This window comes from Adiantum capillus-veneris, chromosome 2 (genome assembly GCF_014529385.1).
Source record: "Adiantum capillus-veneris isolate H3 chromosome 2, ASM1452938v2, whole genome shotgun sequence".
NCBI lineage: Eukaryota > Viridiplantae > Streptophyta > Polypodiopsida > Polypodiales > Pteridaceae > Adiantum > Adiantum capillus-veneris.
Window position 1 is genome coordinate 179,435,426 of NC_140932.1, and position 17,065 is coordinate 179,452,490.

General features: G+C 44.0%; 2 pseudogenes across 2 annotated transcripts in view; both read right to left on the bottom strand.

The window, feature by feature from the left end:
• On the bottom strand, window positions 1–12,381 carry LOC147464154 (ETHYLENE INSENSITIVE 3-like 1 protein pseudogene; annotated as a pseudogene). Its single transcript, XR_015185626.1, has 2 exons — window positions 12,336–12,381; window positions 1–2,077 (listed from the first exon to the last, which is right to left on the bottom strand). The product of XR_015185626.1 is annotated as an ETHYLENE INSENSITIVE 3-like 1 protein pseudogene (transcript).
• Window positions 12,284–17,065, bottom strand: part of LOC147464155 (protein ETHYLENE INSENSITIVE 3-like) — a 16,823-nt pseudogene continuing 12,041 nt past the window's right edge. Inside the window, exons 2-3 of the transcript XR_015185624.1 lie at window positions 13,154–14,494; window positions 12,284–12,983 (exon numbers count right to left, since the gene is read on the bottom strand). The product of XR_015185624.1 is annotated as a protein ETHYLENE INSENSITIVE 3-like (transcript). The remainder of the gene's footprint in view (window positions 12,984–13,153; window positions 14,495–17,065) is intronic.

A 17,065-nucleotide genomic window follows, 5' to 3' on the forward strand; every position in this document is an offset into this window, starting at 1 on the left:
TGGTATAGAAACTTGACATTTATTTGAAAGCTGACATGTCATGCCTTGCAACCTTGCATTCATTGATAGACAAAGTATGACAAAGAAACTGGCCTGGAACTAAATGAGGCACCATTTGTCTCGTTGGACTGCTCCAGAGATTGAGCCTCTCCTCAGACAGAGTGCAATGGCAGCCATGATGAATATGAGGCTTTGCATGCCAACCTAAGACTATGATCCGAAAAACCAAATGAAGTCCTCATACGAAGGAAACCTCTCGAGATCGTCTCCTTCCAAAGAATCAGCACTATCTACACCTATATTGTACTGAGAGCTAAAAGCAAACTCATCATGTGAATCCATATTCTGGGGAGAGGAAAAGCCTGTCTCAACCACCTTGCCTTTGTCATAGTCATTTGCCCCATCCCTCGGCACAGCATTCCCACTTGCACCACCGGTAAAGTTCTCATTACATACCATGTTCTCTCCAAAGCTCACCCTTGGTGCATCAGTACTCATGATTGCATTGACCTCCAGATGATCCCCACCGCTCAATGCTCTTAAAGTAGCTGCAGGCTGCTCATGTTGTCGTGTTTCCACAAGCTCTGGCTGTACAGTTTTATGCCTTACTGTACTAGCAAATGCTCTTCCTTGCAGCTGGGCGGGATTCATGGTAAAATTGAGAGGCAGCGTCTGAGAATTTTGCTGCATAGCCACAACCGTGTCCAGGCTATGCACAGCATTCTGATGTGGATTATCCACCTGCATCTTGTCCACAAGGCCACTCCCAAATAATGACAACCCATTTTCTTGCAAACAATCATCTGAAACATCATTACAGCTAAATGGCTTCTTTCCCTTCTGCCCAACCTCCACACCTGGTCTATTTTCCCATGAAGGAAGGTTTTCGTCACAATGAACAGTGTTATTATTCTGCATTATACCCACCATAAGAGCATTATGACTAGATTGCAGAACTGGCCCATCCTCACCGCTGTTGGAAGCAAACGTCGACGCATCATCAAAGCCCTCTACATCATAGTCATCAGAAATATACATTAGCATCCATATTGTCATCACTGGTAACAGCACTCCCAAGATAATTCTCCTGCTGTACAAGAGCTTCTTGATTCAAGACCATCATCCACGTTGCATTTTCTTTTGCTGTCATCTTATCTTGTAAGCACTTTGACTGCCTGATGATGTTACGAATCTTCAATATATCTGGCGATATATGTTTGATTACAGCTGTAAGCACCCCCACCTTCCATGATTTCTTCAAATCATGAGGTTTCTTGTACGGTGGAGCCCCTCGTCCCCTTTGCGCACCCACCTGCGTCCACCAATCTTCATCCCCGGTGGGCCACCAAGGAGGTGCTACACCCTTTTCTAAAGGATATTTTCTTTGAGGAGGATTACAGTGGGGCATGAGGGCAGACAAGAGAGAACCCAGAGTAGTGTCCTGAAGCTCTTGGAGGGGAAGTGGCATAGATGCAACAGCCGTAGCCCTTTCAGCTTTCTTAAAGAACCCATGGTCTGCTTGAAACTTAGCTACAGCCGCTGGTCCATTCTTATCAAATTTCACCTTTTCTTTCCACCAAGCTCGCAGGTTGTCAGAAGAACCACTTACTGGTTTTCCCTTTTCGGGTATGATACCATACACAAAACCTTGTGCTTTGCATACTTCCATCATCTTTAGCATGTACTTCAGAATGCATCCTGTGCTCGTGCCATCTTTTTGCGTCTGGCTTGATCATGTGGCTGCTTCGCTTTAGGCCTCTCACCATTTCCTCGCATCTTTTGTTTTTCCCTCAGATGCTTAAGTCTAATACGATCTCTCCAGATACGCTTTTCCAACTCATCTAGATCTATATCCTCATCATCACTGAGGTCTTCATCTTGGAGCCCATCTGTATCTCCTTCACCCATAATGTTTGTTAGACCATTGTCAACCATGCCATAATTATTTAGTTCTTTCATGATAGTAAGAAAGCACCTCCCAAAATCTTCACCACAATTGGATGACAAGATGCTACATCACTTCCAACTGTATGAAATGTATAAAGTCACTGAAGCTCGAAGAAGACCTGCCCGCACACTAGACAAGATGCAGAATCATAGGATATATAGTCAAATCACTATTAAGAGCAAATTTGAAGGATGCAGACACGAGAAACAAATAAACAGAAATCCTAGCACTGATTAACAAAGGTCCTTACAGCAGTGCTTTGATATATGGATATTTTTGAACAAGCATAGTTTGACCTTACGAACACAATACCCTCAACAAAACTGAAGAAAACAAAAAAGATAAACGAGGAGAAAAGTATGTGTGCCCTTGGACCTCCTGGCATTAGACAGGGTCTCTAACAATGGACGTAGGGGCAGATTCCTTTGCTACTGGCTATGGCTGTCCATAACAGTATAACTACTACTCCATCATAATAAACCCATTCTGTTCCTACTTAGCTTTAGGGTTGTTCAAATACTTCTTCACTTTTTAACCCACACTACTCCCATACATCCAAATTTCTCTGCTGCCACGTTGACACCGCCTGCCTAAGGTACCTCCTATATCTCCAAAGAGCGCCATGAGTGAGGTATACATCACTTTCCTGGCTTGTTGCTGCCATGATTGTAAGTTGTGCCCTATCATAGGCACCTGTTGCTAAATTGGCTTTATCTGACAGGAAAATAATTCTAAATGAATTATTGGATTTATTATTGAGAGGGTTTTCTCGCTTGGAGCACCAAGAGAAATAATTCTAAATGAATTATTGGAATTTTAAGTGAGAGGGTTTTTCTCACTAGAGACATCCGAGTACAGAGTATTCCTAGTGCGTCATTCAAAGTAATGACGGGAACACTAAGAACGGGAATATCTGTAAGGCCACCAGGAATGGGTACGTCTGATGTGTCACATCGGATGGGTGACAGGGAGCATCGGGAAGAAGAATCCGACCATCCGGGAACGGATATCTTTGATGCGTCATAGGATGGGTGACATAGAGCATCGTGAAGGAGATTGTACCGTAAATTCGGTAGGAAAGGACTAAGTGTTGGGTATTCTTGATGCGTCACAAGGTGGGTGACAGGTGCATCGGAAAGGGAATATCCATAGTCAGGAGGAAATTCCGAACTGTGTTAGAATTGTGCACAAGGAAAAGCAAGCACTTGAATGAAGATGGGTTCAGAGGAAACTTTGAGGAAAAACAGATGCTTTTTGAGAAAGCGGGATTGTCTCTAGGGAAGCAGATGCTTTCCCGCGCGGAAGTCTATGTCTTCATTGCAATTGTGCATGTGATTGCACCCAGGGACGGCTGGGAAGTGTTGTGAAAGCATTGTTTTTAACTTATAAGGTTTTATTGAGTTTTTGGGCAGATTCAGACTATTTTTAAAATATGCCGGCCGCCCGCTTAATAAGTGGGCAGCCATCTGATAAATAAGACAACAGATCAACCAACGTTTACTCTCTCTTTCTCTGGCAAAACAGCGCCAAAAAAAAAGACCCACAATCTCTACGCGAGCAACTATTGTGCCCGTGGCCAGGAGCTATAAAAGCATCACATGCCCTCACTCAAAGGGGAGGATCAATTTTTGCAAGAAGGAGATGTTGCTGCAGAGTTCACCCACAAAGAAGACGTTTGCCCATGATGCCCATGGCTGTCCCAAGTGTACCCGATGTCGCCAAGACCCACTGCGCAAGTTCCCTCGTGAAGAAGTGCCTACGGAGTGTGTTTCCATCGCGACAAGCTGCTGTTTTTCTCTGTTTTCAGCCCATAAACGTCGTACACGGGGCTGATTTACGAGAAGGAACTCGAGAACACACCTCTTTTGTGTGTAGGAGTGGAAGAGAGGATTTTCTATGTAGAAATCTCTTCCGGGGAATTGCTTTTCGGGAACCGAGTTGCGTTTTGAGCGTTATGACTTTGAAGGTAACGATTTTCATGTTATGAACTCTTAAGTATTTGTTTGCAGGTGTACTTCCTCTTAGTGAGGGAGTAGGAGCAGAGGAAGGCATGAGCCTCTGCAGGAGAAAGCGCTCTGAGGAACTAGAGCCAGATCAGCCCAAGGGTTTTGTACCCAAGTTTGGGAAGTAGATCCAAGGATCGGGTCTCTCGAGTTGTGATCCGGAAGTTGAGATTCTCAAGGAAGGACTTCGCGTCCGGGAAAGCAGAGTTGTTCTGCGGGAAGAGGACTTTGGAAACAGAGTCGGAAAAGAGTTGCAGGGATGCCATGCCTTGAGTCTGGAAGGTGAGATCCAGAGACAAGAACCTTGATCCTCGAGGATTTGAAATAGAAGTTCCTTGGAATAGGGTTTTGCCCTAGAAATAGGAAGCCGAGGCTTCCGGGAACCATCAAGTCTTATTCTAGAACGAACGTGGTAATACGTTCGGTTCAAGAGCTTGTATAGACTTCTCCTCAGTAATAAAGATACTATTACGGGGGGGGGCCAGCCCACCTTCTGTCCCTAGTACTGTGTCGATCTTCTCACTCTCTCTCTCTCTCTATTTATTTCTCTCTATATCCTTTGGCTTCAATATTACATGATAAATTCTATTTATTCGAGTACATTTTATATTGTTATGCGCTCCCGTTTGTGACAGTGGTATCAGAGCATGGTCTCCTCTCTTTCTTAGTAAAGGGGGACGACTTTGGGAAGTAACGGGAAGAAGCCATGACAAGCCAAGAGAGAAGTAAGCAGGCGGAACCCTAAGTCCTGCAAGGAAAAGCTCGCAGAGTTGGGACAAATAATCTCTCTGCAAGAAGTCGACACAAGACTTGGGATTCTCTGAGAAGGCGACAAGAGCATGATGTTCAAGAACCTAGAGAATCTAAGGAGCGGAATGCTCAAGATACTTCAGAACCCAGAAAATATCCATGAATATCAATTCAGAACCATAGCCAAGAAAACTCGTCTTTTCGGGAAGGATATGAAGGTCTTTAGACCTCAGAACACTCCGATCAAGTTTGATACTTTTGACGGAAGGGAAGATGTCCCGAAAGCTACCGCTTTCATTCGACAGTTTAAAGTTGCCTTTGCAAACGGCAATTTCTGAGAAGCGTCGAAGATAAGGCATGTGACCAAACTCCTCAAGGGCATTGCAAGTACTTGGTGGTATACCAAAGCTCTGCAAGGAACTTACGACAAGATTTGGATTCAATCCAAAGCTAAATTTTCCGACAATTTTTTTTCCTCTACGCTTTGAGGAGGAAGGCATCCAAGAAGATTGGGATCGATTTGCCCAATAGGAACATGAGCGAGTCAAAGCGAGTAGTAGTTTACTCTTGCCAGGTAGCTCCACTCTTAATCCTCTCTGAGGAAAGAAAGATGATGAAATTCAACGAAGGACTTTTGCCCGAATTTTGTAGACGCATCTGCACGATACTTTGCAGCAGATGGTGGAGTCAACAATACAAGCTGAAAGTGTACACCTCAGTGTACATAGAATCTAATCCCGGCAGTGGGACCGGAACCATTGAACACAGAAACAATGAATTTTTGTTACCTCTCCTGGAAGCATACATTGCTATCCGGAGAAAGTTTGGAGTAAGGGAATTCAATCTAACTCCTGAGATTTTGAACAAAACACCCTCGAACTTTAAGTGAGAGGGCAGGTTTTTGATCAAAGTTACATCTCTGAGGAAATCATAAAGTGCATTGTGCTTGTTTGCTCTTTTGCACGAGGTAAGGTTATGTCTAACTAGGACTACTCACTTTCGAGTGTTTATGAGAGCAGGATCAAATTGAAACATTGTTTTCTGAGATGAAGTGGTTTGCTCAACTAGCCGGAAGGTCAACTATTGATCTGGTATCCGATATTGTGGGTAGGACAGCAGAAAGGAAGGAGCCATTCTGAGATTTCAAGCAAAGTAAAAGTTTTCACTAAGCTTGAGGCCTAAACCAATTAATGGAAGCTATGGTAGTGCTTTTTCGCAAAAGTGAATGAACACTCTTTACGAGGGAAGGAACAAGTGACGACTATGGCTTGTGCTCGAGGACTCCAAGGATTGAAATCCTAGTTTATTTGATGATTGGGTTTTGCTCTAAGATCGAGCCAAGGGATCGTCAGGTGAGCGTCTTCGCTATAAGGATCTTACGAAGGGAAGGTAATTTCCCAAGTTCACCAAAACTCTAACTCAACTTAAGAATTATGTACACCTTTGGGTACATGGATAACACAGGAAGATGCAGACCTATGCCAACATGGGTCATCTACCAGTCGAATTTTTTTATGCTAAACAGAATGAGATGAACCAACTTCCTTTTCAGGAACTGGACAGGAGTTTGTTATAATCTCTTGATCGCCTTTCTGCGCGTAAGGATATTCCGACACGAGAATCTCTATTTGAGATATGTTCGGTAGAAGAAATTTGAGTTTCTCTAAGGAAAAGAGGTTTTTTGATGGTCGTTGATCATTGAGTACACTATGTGCTTTTATCATTACAGTAACAACCTTTGGTACGGTATATGTTTCTCCATGAGCAGGTCAAGTAGCATTTACACGCTCAAACTATTATGTTCGTAAGAGTATAATTCGCCAACCGTTTCAAAATGGTAAGAATTACATATGGGAGAACATCCCTGAGAATCAAAGAGGGTTCGCTCTATTGTGAACCGAGTTTGAACGTATGTTCAGAAAATGCTATGGCTAGAATTTTTATCTGCCAAAGATTTTGCGAGCAATCCTAGATGCTTGCTAAGTAAAAATTTCTTGATGATTTCCGCAAGAAATAGACGCAAGCAAGCGTAAAGAAAACACTCCAGGTGATAACAACCCGCTTGAGGAAAAATGCAGAAAGACGTGCGGCAATGCATAAGGGATCTTCGGATCAGAACAATTGGCCTACCCAAAGCAAAAGCCCACAACAAGAATTTACTGTGGTAAGATGGCACACTTTGTCTGCCACAGGAAGATTCACATGAGCTTAATGCTCTCGACATGCCCTATGTGGGAGGATACAAGAGGTTTAATATCCTCAGGACTAATAGCGCAAGGTTATGCGCAAGCACAGACACCTAGCTTGACTTCTAGGAGGATAACACTTCTCGAGAATGAGAAGGTGGAATTGACTTAACAGATTTTCGGATAAGGAAACTTCCAATTTGTTGGAAAGACGCGAATGTGAGTTCTTACATGGCTCGTAAGTTTGATGATTGGTGAAGGATATCCTCGAGGTACTAGAGGAAGGACATGAACCGGTAAGGTAAGTATTGAATTATTGAATTTTTTAAGTAATTTAATTTTTAAGTTCTCTTTTGAGAAAGGACTAGCTCAACTCACCATTGAGCAAGATTTGGAATCTTTCCGGTTTCTCCCCGGCAGTTCAGTTGGATTGAGCACCAAGAAAAATAATTCTAAATGAATTACTGAAATTTTAAGTGAGAGGGTTTTTCTCACTGGAGACATCCGAGTACAGAGTATTCCTAGTGCGTCATTCAAAGTAAAGACGGGAGCACCAGGAACGGGAATATCTGTAAGGCCACCAGGAACGGGTACTTCTGACGCGTCACATCAGATGGGTGACAAGGAGCATCAAGAAGAAGTATCCGACCATCCGGGAATGGACATCTCTGATACGTCATAAGATGGGTGACATAGAGCATCGTGAAGGAGATTCTACCGTAAGTTCGGTAGGAAAGGACTAAGTGTTGGGTATTCTTGATGCCTCACAAGGTGGGTGACGAGTGCATCGGAAAAAGAGAATATCCATAGTCAAGAGGAGATTCCGAATTGTGTTAGAGTTGTGCACAAGGAAAAGCAAGCACTTGAATGAAGATGGGTTCAGAGGAAACTTTGAGGAAAAACAGATGCTTTTTGAGAAAGTGGGATTGCCGTTCAGGAAGCAAATGCTTTCCTACGAGGAAGTCTATGTCTGCATTGCAACTGTGCATGTGATTGCATCCAGGGACGCTTGGGAAGTGCTGTGAAAGCATTGTTTTTAACTTATGAGGTTTTATTGAGTTTTTGGGCAGATTCAGACTATTTTTAAAATATACGGCCGCCCACTTATTAAGTGGGCAGCCATCTAATAAATAAGGCAACAGATCAGCCAGCGTTTTCTCCTCTCTTTTTCTGGCAGAACAACGCCCAAAAAAAAAAAAAACAAGACCCAGTGCGCGAGTTCCCTCGCCAAGAAGTGCCTACGGAGCATGTTTCCATCGCGACAAGCTGCTGTTTTTCTCTGTTTTCAGCCCATAAATGTCGCAGACGGGGCTGATTTACGAGAAGGAACCCGAGAACACACCTCTTTTGTGTGTAGGATTGGAAGAGAGGATTTTCTATGTAGAAATCTCTTCCGGGGAATTGCTTTTCGGGAACCGAGTTGCGTTTCGAGTGTCGAGACTTCGAAGGTAACGATTTTCATGTTAAGAACTCTGAGTATTTGTTTGCAGGTGTACTTCCTCTTAGTGAGGGAGTAGGAGCAGAGGAAGGCATGAGCCTCTGCAGGAGAAAGCGCTCTGAGGAACTAGAGCCAGATCAGCCCGAGGGTTTCATACCCAAGTTTGGGAAGTAGATCCACGGATTGGAGAGAGGTAGTCTCTCGAGTTGTGATCCGGAAGTTGAGATTCTCAAGAAAGGACTTCGCGTCCGGAAAAGCAGAGTTGTTCTGCTGGAAGAGGACTATGGAAACAGAGTCGGAAAAGAGTTGTAGGGATGCCATGCCCTGAGTCTGGAAGGTGAGATCCAGAGACGAGAACCTTGATCCTCGAGGATTTGGAATAGGGTTTTGCCCTAGGAATAGGAAGCCGAGGCTTTCGAGAACCATCAAGTCTTATTCTAGAACGAACTTGGTCATACGTTCGGTTCAAGAGCTTGTATAGCTTCTCCTCAGTAATAAAGATACTATCACGGGGGGGGGGGGGGGAGGGACCAGCCCATCTTCTAGTCCCCAATACTGTGTCGATCTTCTCACTCTCTCTCTCTCTCTCTATATCCTTTGGCTTCAGTATTACGTGATAAAGTCTATTTATCCAAGTATATTTTATATTGTTATGCGCTCCCGTTTGTGATAGCACTCCTATCCTAAGTATCTCTCGTGTACCTAAGTTGAGGTGTTTTTTTAGCATTTTGTAGGACGATCCCTACTTTCCCCCTATTTCTCAAGTTGTGAGCCATGTATGTGGGTCAAGCAGCCCTATGGGGTCCCTAAATATAGAACCATGCCCACATTCCATGTTGCAGCATATTGAGTGAGTGTTTTGGGTTGCTATCGCCCTCACTCCTCTCGTTCTGTCCCATAAGCATTATCTCTACGATGCGATCTCTCTTACTCGCACTTCCTCGCTAGTTGCCTTGAATTTTCTACTTGTAGGTGTAGGAGCGACCTCTGTAAGCCTTGGCTGCCCTGTGCTATCCCAGCTGTCACAAATGGGTGACACGGCATGGCCCTGGACATGGGGCAACAGAGCACACACACACCCCGGCTGGCAACCTGCCCGGAAAACCCACAGGCAGTGACACGTGGCAGATTCTGTGATTTGCGACGCAAATTCCGCTGCATTGCTGACGTGGCAAAGCTGTACGGCAGTCCCGCTTTTTGCGCTGGGGTCTGAAATTGGTAGCTTTTGAAGCTTTTGGAACTTGATGCTTTATTTAAGAGGCTTTTAAAATTGACTACTTTTGGGGCTCTACTTTTGGGCATCCCTTGTAACCAATAACTAAGTGGGTAGGGCCTCACTTCTCAGGGCATCTGGACGCAGAGTCTGAGAGTGAGAACCCTCCCACTCTCTTGTACTTTGAACACAGATTAATACAAAAAGAAATAGCGAAAGAGGTGCCACTCTTTGGGGCCAATATCTCTCCGCCAGGCCGTGTCGAATCAACTGTGAATTGTGAATTGTTTTGAAGTCAATCTCTGCTGTGTCGCAATAGAATCTTGACTTGGAGTGTCCAAGTTTGTTACAGTGGTATCAGAGCACAGAAAGATTCTTCTTCTACGAAGGATCCAATCCTTTTGGCAGCGCACACAGCTTTTGAGAAAGAATCTTCGTGCCCCGCCTTGGGACTTATTAGGCACTCCCACCCTTCATACATCGCGCATCGGGCGTGCTCCCGTCTTCATTGCGCTGTCTTACAGGGCATAAAGCCATAAAGAATCCCAGATTACACATGGGTTCTTGTGGAGAATCTGATAGAGATGACACCTCTCAATGGGAAGGCAAAGAAAACTTGAAGATCCGGCGCGGGAATTGAAGAAAAGAATGAAGATTTGGGCAAAAAAAAATTCAGACAAGTTTGCTAAAAAGGAACACGAACGTCAACTGCAGATTGGCATATGTGTGAACAAATTGATTAAGTACTCCAGGGACCCGAGGTTGGCGAAACACCTGAAGAATTAACCGATTGATAAAATTTACTCGAGATGGCGTGTGGCAATTGCTTCTCCTCTCAGGTATGGAGGTAAGCCGAGAAGAAAGACGAGTGCAGAAAAGCGGAACCTTTATTCGCAGAAAGACATGGACAAGCACTCTTGAAAAGAAGCACTTCTACAGAGCCAACCAATATGACTTCCTCGAAGACAAGAGCAAGACAGTAAAAGAATTTAAAGAAGGTGGACAGTCGATTAAATTTGAATCCTTTTCTGGGTTCTGAGATGCTCGAACATGGTGGTCCACTCTTCTTCTGAGGAAGGAAGCTCCAATTATATGGTTGAAATTCAAAAGGCTCTTGGGTGACTCGAGAGTACGAACGAGATATACGAACCGCTTGGAATCATCTTCGGATGACCAAGGGAGATCCTCTGGACGCTTATTGCGAGAGATTTTGGAACTCTTTTCTACCGACCTCTTCATTTAAGAAGGTCTCGATTGAGCGGTTTTGTTGCGGACTTCCTACAGAGATCCGAGATTACTGCTTAGAACAAAAGTCAAATTCTATTCAAGAATTGATGGGTCATCCGAAACAAGGTTTTGCCATACATTCAAGCAATTTGACTTACCCCACAGATGAGATCTTGAACCCAAAAGACTTCTGATAACGAAAGTAGAAAGAGAGAGTTTTCAGGACAAAGAAAAGAAAGATATTGTTTTGGTTGCGAGGAATTTGGACACATCTCCGCAAAGTGCCCCAAAAAGGCACAGCAAGAACAGACTGAAGACACGCCAGTGAGTTCTAGAGGAGCAGAGGTGTGTGGCAGAAAAGGCAGATGAAACAGAACTAGTACCACATTGCGTGGGGCTCGAACCGAATCAGATGAACGAAAGTACAAAACTTTGCGCACTTAGGGCAAAGTGAAAGATCAGGAAGCCCTCATTTTCTTTGATGGAGGAGCCAAGGCCAACTTCTTTTCACTTGAATTGGCGGCTCGATTTGGAATTACGCCCGACAGGCTAAGGCCACGGGCGGGAGGTAGTTCTAGAGGCACCTGGATGGGATGTTGCCATTACACCGATCATTGGAAAACTTCGTTTGCAATGTCAATTGTGTTTAGGGCGTGAGGACTTCTACGTAATTCCCTTGAGAGGTTGTGACATCCTCCTCGAAATCCCTTGGTACTACAAGAACACCGTCGTGGTTGACTATCGAGCTGAGAAAGCGACTTTGACAAATGAAGACCATTAAGGACAAAGGACTCACCTCACATCAAAAACTCGTCATCACTGAGGACAATGAATTGAGCAAAAAAAACTTCACCTCTTCACATAATCCTTCCTTCGGCAGGCCAAAAAACAAACACCTCTGAGCAACAAGGACATTAGAAGAGCCTCTCTAAAGTAGCATCATGCCCTCATTCTTGCACGTGAGATTGATTAGGGCAAGCCAAACAATCATAATTGCTACACTTATTAGTATATCTAAATTACTCAGTAGAAACATGAATCCTAATACCCTTAGTAGCACATAGTAGGCTCAAAAAATCATTCCTCCAATAAGGTAATGTCAGACAATGTAAAAGGTACAAAGCCAAAAATAATATATAAGCGACGACATGGCTGAAAAACAACAATGAGACATTGGCTACATGTGAGAGAGAACCAAAGAGGCAAATTTATACCAAGAAGTCGGGGGGTGTGTGTGTGTGTGTGTGTGTGTGTGTGTGTGTGTGTGTGTGTGTGTGTGTGTGTGTGTGTGTGTGTGTGTGTGAGAGAGAGAGGAGAGAGAGAGAGAGAGATTGATTAGTTAACGTCTACTTGAGGCCGAAGACGGCCTATGATACAAATCAAATATACATGTGTATGGAGAAAACAAAAAATTCCAAATTAAACAAGCCCTGTAATTGCCAAGTCCACCACTCACTAACTTTCAAAGCAAAAAAGATGGTATTGAAACTTGACATTTATTTGAAAGCTGACATGTCATGCCTTGCAACCTTGCATTCATTGATAGACAAAGTATGACAAAGAAACTGGCCTGGAACTAAATGAGGCACCATTTGTCTCGTTGGACTGCTCCAGAGATTGAGCCTCTCCTCAGACAGAGTGCAATGGCAGCCATGATGAATATGAGGCTTTGCATGCCAACCTAGGACTATGATCCGAAAAACCAAATGAAGTCCTCATACGAAGGAAACCTCTCGAGATCGTCTCCTTCCAAAGAATCAGCACTATCTACACCTATATTGTACTGAGAGCTAAAAGCAAACTCATCATGTGAATCCATATTCTGGGGAGAGGAAAAGCCTGTCTCAACCACCTTGCCTTTGTCATAGTCATTTGCCCCATCCCTCGGCACAGCATTCCCACTTGCACCACCGGTAAAGTTCTCATTACATACCAATGTTCTCTCAAGCTCACCCTTGGTGCATCAGTACTCATGATTGCATTGACCTCCAGAAGATCCCCACCGCTCAATGCTCTTAAAGTAGCTGCAGGCTGCTCATGTTTGTCGTGTTTCCACAAGCTCTGGCTGTACAGTTTTATGCCTTACTGTACTAGCAAATGCTCTTCCTTGCAGCTGGGCGGGATTCATGGTAAAATTGAGAGGCAGCGTCTGAGAATTTTGCTGCATAGCCACAACCGTGTCCAGGCTATGCACAGCATTCTGATGTGGATTATCCACCTTGTCGTGTTTCCACAAGCTCTGGCTGTAAAGTTTATGCAAATGCTCTGTACTCCTTGCAGCTTGGGCTTGCATTCATGGTAAAATTGAGAGGCAGCGTCTGAGAATTTTTGCTGCATAGCCACAACCGTGTCCAGGCTATGCACAGCATTCTGATGTGGATTATCCACCTGCATCTTGTCCACAAGGCCACTCCCAAATAATGACAACCCATTTTCTTGCAAACAATCATCTGAAACATCATTACGGCTAAATGGCTTCTTTCGCTTCTGCCCAACCTCCACACCTGGTCTATTTTCCCATGAAGGAAGGTTTTCCTCAGAATGAACAGTGTTATTATTCTGCATTATACCCACCATAAGAGCATTATGACTGGATTGCAGAACTGGCCCATCCTCACCGCTGTTGGAAGCAAACGTCAACGCATCATCAAAGCCCTCTACATCATAGTCATCAGTTCTGCTCAAATATACATTAGCATCCATATTGTCATCACTGGTAACAGCACTCCCAAGATAATTCTCCTGCTGTACAAGAGCTTCTTCTTGATTCAAGACCATCATCCACGTTGCATTTTCTTTTGCTGTCATCTTATCTTGTAAGCACTTTGACTGCCTGATGATGTTACGAATCTTCAATATATCTGGCGATATATGTTTGATTACAGCTGTAAGCACCCCCACCTTCCATGATTTCTTCAAATCGTGAGGTTTCTTGTATAGTGGAGCCCCTCGTCCCCTTTGCGCACCCACCTGCATCCACCAATCTTCATCCCCGGTGGGCCACCAAGGAGGTGCTACACCCTTTTCTAAAGGATATTTTCTTTGAGGAGGATTACAGTGGGGCATGAGGGCAGACAAGAGAGAACCCAGAGTAGTATCCTGAAGCTCTTGGAGGGTAAGTGGCATAGGTGCAACAGCCGTAGCCCTTTCAGGTTTCTTCAAGAACCCATGGTCTGCTTGAAACTTAGCTACGGCCGCTGGTCCATTCTTATCAAATTTCACCTTTTCTTTCCACCAAGCTCGCAGGTTGTCAGACGAACCACTTACTGGTTTTCCCTTTTCGGGTATGATACCATACACAAAACCTTGTGCTTTGCATACTTCCATCATCTTTAGCATGTACTTCAGAATGCCATCCTGTGCTCGTGCCATCTTTTTGCGTCTGGCTTGATCATGTGGCTGCTTCGCTTTAGGCCTCTCACCATTTCCTCGCATCTTTTGTTTCTCCCTCAGATGCTTAAGTCTAATACGATCTCTCCAGATACGCTTTTCCAACTCATCTAGATCTATATCCTCATCATCACTGAGGTCTTCATCTTGGAGCCCATCTGTATCTCCTTCACCCATAATGTTTGTTAGACCATTGTCAACCATGCCATAATTATTTAGTTCTTTCATGATAGTAAGAAAGCGCCTCCCAAAATCTTCACCACAATTGGATGACAAGATGCTACATCACTTCCAACTGTTTGAAATGCATAAAGTCACTGAAGCTCGAAGAAGACCTGCCTGCATACTAGAGAAGATGCAGAATCATAGGATATATAGTCAAATCACTATTAAGAGCAAATTTGAAGGATGCAGACACGAGAAACAAATAAACAGAAATCCTAGCACTGATTAACAAAGGTCCTTACAGCAGTGCTTTGGTATATGGATATTTTTGAACAAGCATAGTTTGACCTTACGAACACAATACCCTCAACGAAACTGAAGAAAACAAAAAAGATAAACGAGGAGAAAAGTATGTGTGCCATTGCACCTCCTCGCATTAGACAGGGTCTCTAACAATGGACATAGGGGCAGATTCCTTTGCTATTGGCTATGGCTGTCCATAACAGTGTAACTACTACTCCATCATAATAAACCCACTCTATTCCTACTTCGCTTTAGGGTTGTTCAAATACTTCTTCACTTTTTAACCCACACTACTCCCATACATCCAAATTTCTCTGCTGCCACATTGACACCGCATGTCTAAGGTACCTCCTATAGCTCCAAAGAGCGCCGTGAGTGAGGTATACATCACTTTCCTGGCTTGGTGCTGCCATGATTGTAAGTTGTGACCTATCATAGGCACCTGTTGCTAAATTGGCTTTATATGACAGGAAAATAATTCAATGAATTATTGGATTTATAACTGAGAGGGTTTTCTCGCTTGGACACCAAGAAAAATAATTCTAAATGAATTATTGGAATTTTAAGTGAGGGTTTTTTTCACTGGAGACATCCGAGTACAGAGTATTCCTAGTGCGTCATTCAAAGTAATGACGGGAGCACTAAGAACGGGAATATCTGTAAGGAATGGGTACGTCTGATGCGTCACATCGGATGGGTGACAGGGAGCATCGGGAAGAAGTATTCAACCATCCGGGAACGGACATCTCTGATGCGTCATAGGATGGGTGACATAGAGCATCGTGGAGGAGATTGTACCGTAAGTTCGGTAAGAAAGGACTAAGTGTTGGGTATTCTTGATGTGTCACAAGGTGCACGACGGGTGCATCGGAAAGGGAATATCCATAGTCAGGAGCAAATTCCAAACTGTGTTAGATTTATGCACAAGGAAAAGAAAGCACTTGAATGAAGATGGGTTCAGAGGAAACTTTGAGGAAAAACAGATGCTTTTTGAGAAAGCGGGTTTGCCTTTCGAGAAGCAGATGCTTTCCTACGAGGAAGTCTATGTCTGCATTGCAACTGTGCATGTGATTGCATCCAGGGACGTCTTGGAAGTGCTGTGAAAGCATCGTTTTTAACTTATAAGGTTTTATTGAGTTTTTGGGCAGATTCAGACTATTTTTAAAATATGTCGACAGCCCACTTAATAAGTGAGCAACCACCGGATGAATAAGGCAACAGATCAGCCAGCGTTTTCTCTCTCTTTTTCTGGCAGAACAGCGCCAAAAAAAAAAAAAAACCCGCGATCTCTACGCGAACAGCTATTCGTGGCCGTGGCCAGGAGCTATAAAAGCATTACATGCCCTCACTCAGAGGGGAGGATCAGTTTTTGCAAGAAGATGCTGCTGCAGAGTTCACCCGCAAAGAAGACGTTTTCCGGTGATGCCCATGATTGTCCCAAGTGTACCCGATGTCGCCAAGACACAGTGCGCGAGTTCCCTCGCGAAGAAGTGCCTATGGAGCGTGTTTCCATCGCGACAAGCTGCTGTTTTTCTTTGTTTTCAGCCCATAAACGTCGTAGACGGGGCTGATTTACGAGAAGGTACTCCAGAACACCCCTCTTTTGTGTGTAGGATTGAAAGAGAGGATTTTCTATGTAGAAATCTCTTCCGGGGAATTGCTTTTTGGGAACCGAGTTGCGTTTCGAGCGTCGAGACTTTGAAGGTAACGATCTTCATGTTATGAACTCTGAGTATTTGTTTGCAGGTGTACTTCCTCTTAGTGAGGAAGTAGGAGCAGAGGAAGGCATGAGCCTCTCCAGGAGAAAGCGTTCTGAGGAACTAGAGCCAGATCAGCCCAAGGGTTTCGTACCCAAGTTTGGGAAGTAGATCTAGGGATCGGAGAGAGGTAGTCTCTCGAGTTGTGATCCGGAAGTTGAGATTCTCAAGAAAGGACTTCGCGTCCGAGAAAGCAGAGTTGTTCTGCGGGAAGAGGACTCTGGAAACAGAGTCGGAAAAGAGTTGCAAAGATGCGATGCCTCGAATCTGGAAGGTGAGATCCAAAGACGAGAACCTTGATCCTCGAGGATTTGGAATAGAAGTTCCTTGGAATAGGGTTTTGTCCTAGCAATAGGAAGCCGAGGCTTCCGAGAACCATCAAGTCTTATTCTAGAAGGAACGTGGTAATACGTTCGGTTCAAGAGCTTGTATAGACTTTTCCTCAGTAATAAAGATACTATTACGGGGGGACCTGCCCATCTTTTGGTCCCCAGTACTGTGTCGATCTTCTCACTCTCTCTCTATTTATTTTTCTCTATATCCTTTGGCTTCAGTATTACGTGATAAATTCTATTTACCCGAGTATATTTTAAATTGTTATGCGCTCCCGTTTGTGATAGTGGTATCAAAGCATGGTGTTAGGTGCAACAGAATGATTGTTTGCGTTTGCTCAAGATGAGTGCTC